We start from the raw sequence: 8,128 nt of genomic DNA, 5'->3' as shown, positions 1-8,128 counted from the left end.
GAAAGAAGAAATTTACTATTTAGTTTTTTCCTTCCTTTGTGCATAAATATGTTGTTTTGCAGTTAAAATAAGACTTGTCCATTTTTTTAGTCAGACAGATTTGTATTGTACCAAAACCTTAATTGGAATATGTGGAAATCTGAAATTGCAAAAGACTAACTCTGGACTAAACCATGTTGGTTATAAACCTGCATTTTAAATGTATCTTAAGAGCTTACATGTGCACATTTTTTTCCACCCTTATGCAAAGAATGTGTTTGAAGAGTTGCTGAGAAACATTTGAACAGACCTCTGAACGATTCCCTGAATGGTGCCGGCATAAATTACATCAAGCATCTCATATGTCCAAAGAAAACAAGTTGTGAAGGGAGAAAAACATGACCAATCACGCACTTCTTCTGAGCTATTGGCATTATTTTAAAATATATGCACTTTAGATGTGTGATCAAATCATCAATAAGCAATAATTCACCTACTTTGAGCTTTAAGCATTTATATAGTATGAGGCATAAAAAAAAAAAGTTTTTATATAAATGCTGCCCCCTTGTGGCCATTATTTAAAATAACATGTCAAAGTTCACTCAATATTCTTTGTCTTTATTCTCTACTATGACTGCAGACTAAATATGAAGAAAATTATAAAGGTGATCTATAACAAAAAAAAAAGGAGGTCAGTCGTGTCTATTCATATAAAAAATGTAATTTTCTCGATAATTATTTGCTCTATTCAGCACCTGCATTAACAGAATTACAAAAACAGAGCGCTAATCACTCCGTTCTGTTTCATTGTACGCAAAACAATCCAGTCCGCTCAGCTGAGATCCAGATTACCTGAGTGTGTTCTGCAAAATGCTCAGCCTCTACTTTCAGCTCGCAGATAATGATGTAACCATGGCAACAGAGACACCTTGGGAGAGGGCAGGAAGAATACTTGAACATTACTGTCAATCAAAAGCCCACTTCCTCAAGCTGAAAATAAAACTCAGCTCATTATTTTTATTCGTATGCAGGATAACACATTAAAACTTCATAAAAACTTTGAACTTTAGGTGAGGGGGTCTTTTATATTTATCACAGCTGATGCACCTAAAGCAAGACTTCAGACTTCTATGGAAAGGAAATGAACAAATATTTTACCTGTTATAGATAACAATCTCAGGTTTCTGACCCGACAGACAAGCTAACTGCTTATAAAGTGGATTTCTGCTAGAAATGGGCGTTTTAAACAAAAACACTGATTTTTTTTGGTAATTATTTGATATTTCTTTAGATATTCACACCCTTCCACCTAGCCATCGTTCCAAGCATAAGACCTACTTGTACTTGCAGCGATCCATGCTTCTTGCACCTTCTGCTTATTTTATCTTTTACTCATGGCAGGCATTTCATAACATATCAAACGTTCTTGTAATTTGTATTTACCAGATAATTTCCTTGGTAATTTGTCTTGTAACTCTGAGGCTGCAGGTTTGAGCCCAGGTTGTGTCAGAAAGGGCATCCAGCATGAAACAATCGCCAAATATTTTATGCAGGTTTGCTCGCTGCAGAACGGAGAAGCTGAAAGCAAAACAACTCATTGTCAAGCTAATTAACACAGCATCAACAAATTAAAAATACAACTGTTTAAAAGGTGAGAAAGTGGAAAGTACAAACCTCAAATGCTGCTTTATGATTTAAGATTGTTCCATGTTGCATTTTGCGTAAAAATAACTGTCCACACGGTTGGGATAAAGACTTCTGGTGAAGTCCAACTCCAGCAGCTGATGGGAAAAAAAGGCTTCAGGCACAGAGACATGTGCCGCTGCTAATCCTGCTCGACAGTGATCTCTATATTCCCTTATTTTCACACAAAGGAGATGAACGTATTCTGGCAGTAAAGCTGAACTCATTCCCATAGTCTCCACTTTATAATCCTTCCAATGCTCAAAAATCACAGCACCCCTCGAATGTTATCAGCCATTAAATGGCCGTTATTAGTTATCATCCCCATAGGTTGCCATCAAACTGTCCCTCCTGTACCTCCTAGCAGGCTCAGTAGTTTGTTATCACAGGTTAGGTCATATCCTCTCAGTGAGTTCTTTTTAGATATTGAATTAAAGTCTTATGACTGTTAAATCTGGAATTTAAGTAAATCCTTGATATCCAGCTTAAAAGTAGTAGACAAATTGTAAATAAAGGTTTTAAATAAAGCTATATAAAAAAAAAAAGTTTCCGGTTTTAGACACGGCCTAAGCTGCATATTATCAGCGATAGCAGGGAAAGCTAGCTGCTTATTATCAGCGATAGCGGGGAAAGCTAGCTGCTTATTATCAGCGATAAGAACGCACCTTTAAACCTACTAGGAGGTACAGGAGAGACAGTCTGAAGGCAACCTATAGGGATGATAACAACTAATAACAGCCATTTAATAGGCTGATAATGTTCAAAGCGGCTGTATTTTCTGGGTCGCAGATATTTATTTGCTCTAACAGAAAAAAATAAAACATGCTATTCCTGCAGGAAGTGCTTGCTGCTGCACTTGCGTAATCATAGTGTCCCATAGAAGTAATGCTGTACGGGTAATGTAAAAGTTTATAAAATAAGTATTTTCTGTAACGCTATGACAGTTTTGGGATTGAAGTTTTTTGTTTTTTTTGTAAGACGGCAGAAACTGTCTTTGATCTTGGCCGTCAGCTTGCTGGACGTTACTCTCCAAAGTCAGGTTGCTCAAAGAGCTATCTGCAACAGGTAGGATATTTGTCAATCTCGCCACAGAACTTCACTCTCAATGATCTGAGCGATCGCTTTGAGCAACTAACACATATAGAGAATAAATTAATTACCATTTCTCGCTGACAACATGTCAGCTGGCATAGCCATCAATGGCTCTAATGCTCTGTGAGGACTTCTTGAGTGACATGGCCTAGAGTGAGCAAACCGTCCATGCAGGAAGTGCCAACCCTGAGACTAACCTTGCCCTGAGCCATGTGTTGATGAGTCTTCACTGTGACTCAAACTTCAAAGGCATCTCAACTCTCTAAGTATAAGATGCTTCTTCTCTCATCTTCGCTCTGTGAAATCTCTAGAGAAGGACGTCCCAGTGACTTCAGGGGGTTTGGAGCATCTTTGACCACTGCTGGTCGGTGCAAATTAACTACACTAACGTCATTAACTAGTTACTTTGATTCCTGGACGTGACGAAAAACACGATAAGTCGGTTAACTGGTGTGTTGCTGCACTTTCTTTTCCCCACTTTTAACACACAAGGTCAAATCTACATCACATCAAAGCTGTGATTAAATGTGCGTCTTTAAAAAATAGAAAAAAAGTCCTTTCCTGCAGAATCACGCAAATAATAATAATAAAACAGCATTTTAATGCAAATGGATGCGTCTCCTGCTCCGTTTGCTTGTTGGGTTCACAAATAGGGGCGAGAAGAGTGTTCTTTTCAACGTGTCTGAGAAAACCTTACAAATACACAAATTAGCACACAGAGGGAGAGTGGGGGGAATCCAAGGCCCCCAATGTCATAATTACAGCTCTTTCTTCCCCAGCACACAGAAAGGAGGATTTCTCTCTTACATCTTCTTTCTTCATCTCACTGCACCTCTCACTGCACAGCTTGGCGAGCTGCTATTAATTGCTTTGAGATGCTGTAGAGGAACAACAAGTGCTTCTCATCCTGCTATAATTGTGTCTGTGGGAGTGTGTGTGTGTGTGTGTGGGGGGGGGGGGCTTGAGAAGAAAGAGGGGTTTGCTGCTTACAGGAAAAGCTTTGTAGTGGTTTAGCAGCAGAACGAATATTTGAAAAAAGAAAAAAGTGATATAATGGCACACTCTAGTGGACAGACAGCAAAATATATATACTGTAAAAATGAACAGTGAGGATCTATTGTTGATTTGGACCAGTGTTACTGGAGCACTGATCCATCACAGCTAGTGGTTTGAATCGTGACATTATGGTGCAAACTAACTGTGTCGCCATGTTTCTTATATTCCAGACAAAATGTACAATCTGAGGTGTTTGTTTTCTGTCTGAGGATCTTCTCCGCTCCGTTCTTACAGCAGGGCCTTGTGCGCATGAATCACCTGTTTGAGAAATACTTGAATGCTGCAGCCACACGTTGATATGAAGAGTGTTTTTCAGCTTCATGTTTAGCCACATTTGATCAAGTCCTTCACCCTAATTTTGTGTCTGGATTGTCCTTGACCTGTTTTTGCCACTACAAATGTGTTGGAACGTAACACTCTAGCAGAACTGAACCACTGCTTCTGAACCAGCTTTCAGCGTTTTATTGTGTGAATGTTTATGAAGCAGTCACACGGCTGTGATCCATTTTTCTTCCGTACGTTTTAAGGCATTTTTCTCATTCCACAATTTTTGTGCGATGTCATCGTGTCATGTATCAAAACGTTCAGCTCGTTCAGGAGAAGGGTGCTATGACTTTTGTAATTGGTGCAGCTTTAGCTTTTTGAAATATTTAGCATTTCTGCCATTTTTTTCTTGTAGAAAATGAATTGAGCTCATTTTTACATCCTTCAAATCTTTAGATCTGTTTACAACCTTTTACATTTTTGTTCTAGTTCAGCTTCTTTCAGCTTCATTTTGCCAATTTTTTTCAGCTAATTTAAGCTGTTTTGTGATCGTTTTAGATTCTTTCTGCTAACTAAAACATTTTTGTGCTTCTTCTAACTTCCTTCTGCCAATTTCAGCTCATTATGCTCATTTCAGTTTATTTCTGCAAGTTTCCACTTTTCCTGCTATTTCAGCTACTATTTGGCTGTTTTTATAGGTTTTTCAGCTAATTCCACTTTTTTTTTTTTTTTTTTGCATTTTTTGCACTCATTTCAACTTTTTCCAGCCTAATTCAGCAAAAATGTGCTCTCTCCACTTCCTTCTGGTAATGTTAGCTTCTTTACTTTTTTTAATTTTATTTCTGTTTTATTTTATTTTCAGATAATTTCTACTTTTTCGTGCTCATCTCTGCTTCTTTCAGCGTAATTGGGCAAACGTGTTCTTTCTGCTTTCTTCTGCTAATTTAAGCTTGTTCTACATTTTCAGCTACCTTTTAAGCATTTATTTAGCTAATTTCAGCTGTTTTCAGATAAATAAAAGTTTTTCTTGGGAATTTCTGCAACTTTCAGCCTAATTATCTTCTTTCTGCTAATTTTAACTTGTTAGGCTCCTTTCAACTTGTTTCTGCAAGTTTTTTTCTGCTATTTCAGCTAGAATTTAGCGGTTTTATGCTAATTTTAGCTTTTTCAGCTAATTTCACATTTTTAGCTCATTTCAGCTACCTTTCAGCAGTTTTTTTCTAATTTCAGCTTTTTTAGCTGACTTCCTAATTTTCCACTCATTTCTGCTTATTTAAACCTAATTCAGCAAATATGCTTTCTTTCTGCTTTCTTCTATTAACTTAGGCCGTTCCTTCAATTCAGCAATACATTTCAGCATGTTTTTAGCTAATTTCAGCTGTTTTTCAGCAAGTTCTTCTGCAGTATTCACATTGCATTTTAGCAGTAAATGCAATTTGTCTAGTTCAACTTACTGTGTGAATTTCAATGAAAACACTATACTGTGCATTTGTTGTATGCAGTACAATGTAAAAATACTTAATTACAAGTCCAGAAACTAAAGTGCCTGCTAGTAGTATTTTATTTTAGTTCACCTTTCATGTAAATCAAGCCTCAGACACGTGAACTGTAGTAACTCAGAATGGAAGTCACAAAGAGGCCGAGGTACCATGGAGCAATCGTTTGAATCATATGGTTGAGTGAAAAGTTTAAAACTACTATCTTACATTTAGATAGTTTTTTGAATAAGTTTGGAGAATTTAATTCTGGTCAGCTAGTCGGAGCAGGGCCAATACATTGTAACTCCTTCAGCAAAGCTCGTTCAAAGAACCATCTACAGCAGGTAAGATAGTTTAATTTTTCCATAGAACCCCACTTCATATCATTTGATTTATACTTTTGAGTATATTTCTAACAATTTATTTTATGTACCATATTTTCTTGCGTATAAGTCGCAGGTTTTTTTGCATAGATTTGTCAGTCATGTGACTTATATGCTGAAGCGACTTATGTTTTTTTTCCTCTTCGTGATGCTTTTTTTGACTGAAGCGACTTATACGCCGGAAAATACAGCAGTTCTTAGAAATTTAAAGCGTCAGTCAAAAATTGCGTTATGAATATGGAAAAAATATATATACAAGTTGCTTTGGGGTTATTAAGTCACATGACTGACAGTGTATTAGTAAAATCTTTGTTTTCTACGGTTGTTGCAGCTGACTTGTAAAGTCCTGTAAAGCTGAAATTCACTTTGTGGCTTTGCTGTTATTTTCCTTTAATGTAAAATTGATTTTATTGTTGCACCACAAAATTGTGTAATTTTACAAAATTTGTTAGGTTTTCCACAAATCAAATGTTTAAGAAGCATTTGTTTCATTTCTTGCAATTAATTAAAAAAAATTATAATAGACATTCTGATGCATAAAACACTGCAGTTCTGCTCAGAAACTGGGGGGGTTCCTGCCATCTTGTTTATTTAGAGGCACTTGCACAAATTGAAACATTAGTACCTGCTTGTGCTGCAGAAGTGTTCCCTAATCAGATGCGACATCCTTCAAATAGCACAGAAAAAAAAAGTCTTAAAATCTGTTGGAGGACACGAAGAAACAAAACACAAAACCACGTTTTGCACTAAACATGAGGTTTTTTTATTCATTTAGTTAATGAGTCACTACGAGGAGAAAACCGTCACACTCTTACAGCTGATGTTTTGCCTTTTTTTTTTTTTTTTTTTTTTGGGGGGGTTATTTTTCGGTTGACCCCCCCCCAAAAAAAAAAAAAAAGCAGTTGTTGAGGACTGTCTGATTGAGCCTGAGGTGCGTTTACGTCAACATCAGAGCAAAGACGGTCACCGACAGCGAAGGCCACCGCTAACTCTACCAAAGCAGCAGGTTTCTCCTCAGACGAATGCACTTCAGAATGACAGAACCACAAGAGAGAAAAGAAAAACAAAAGCAAAACTGCACACAAGCTGGCAGTCACCGGCTTGCTGCATGATAATCCTAATCTTTTCGTACACAGAAACAGACGCAGAAAGAAGAGGACGTGTAGAATAAACCTTATGATTGGCATGACTGCAGAGGTTTCCCCAATTATTGTATCCCACCTGTCAAAGTTTGACTCTGAAAGGACCAGACAGGTGAATACAGATTTAAGGTTCATATTTAATTCTCTTCAGGGCTAGACAAAGCTCCAACATCCCAAACATTATGAAGAAAAAAAACTAAAAGCAAAACAATAAGCTCAGTGAAACTGTCTGACTATGGTTAATTAGTTAGTTGCTCACCACCAAAATCATAAAGAGTTAAGAGTATTTGCAGAAGCTCTGAAAAAGGGATGAAAGTGCATTAAAGACAGGACTGCGCTCGTTTGCTCAAGAGACGGGAGAACGGGGTTTGATGCACCAGTCGAACAAATACAGAGGAGTTCACCTAGTCGTGTTCAAGTGTTCAGACGCGTCGTCGTCTTCAGAGCAACGGTTGGGAGAGCCTCTCCTCCGTGTGGTGAGGCTGATCTGATTTAAGCTCCTTCATTGTTACTGTTGCAGTTCGAACAGGGAGCTTGCTTGAAGGCTACTGTTTATTTCGGCTGCGCTCCTAGCAGGAGAGAAAAAGACAAAAGCAGTCAGTGGTGGATCCAAAAAAAAAAAAAAGAGAGAGAGCTCTTTATAAAGCTAAGCAACTTAAAATGTGATGTTTCTTCATTAAATAAACATACATTCATCTAGATACTGAACTTGGGATTCTACACACGTACAGATAGAAAACGTAGAAATTATTGGATGCAACAATAACCTTTAGGGTCAAGTCTTGCCTCAGATGACCAAAGAGTTGTATACAACATTGATTTTAGCCAATATTGTATCATATGGAAGCTCGTAATGAGTTAATGCAAGTTTCTGACAAATCAAAATCTATGACTTCAAGACTTCCAGCATGCAACACTTTGCATTTACAGTAAATATCTCCCATTTTATCTGCAAAAATGGGATATTCATGAATATTGTCTTGTCTCCGTGTGTATGTATTATACATTTTAGGGCCGGCAGATATTAGAAAAACTGTTAATATGTGACATT

This window comes from Nematolebias whitei, chromosome 20 (assembly GCF_014905685.2).
Source record: "Nematolebias whitei isolate Nwh7 chromosome 20, NemWhi1, whole genome shotgun sequence".
Classification (NCBI taxonomy): domain Eukaryota; kingdom Metazoa; phylum Chordata; class Actinopteri; order Cyprinodontiformes; family Rivulidae; genus Nematolebias; species Nematolebias whitei.
The sequence above is the reverse complement of the archived record's forward strand: the minus strand, read 5'-3'. Positions refer to the sequence as shown.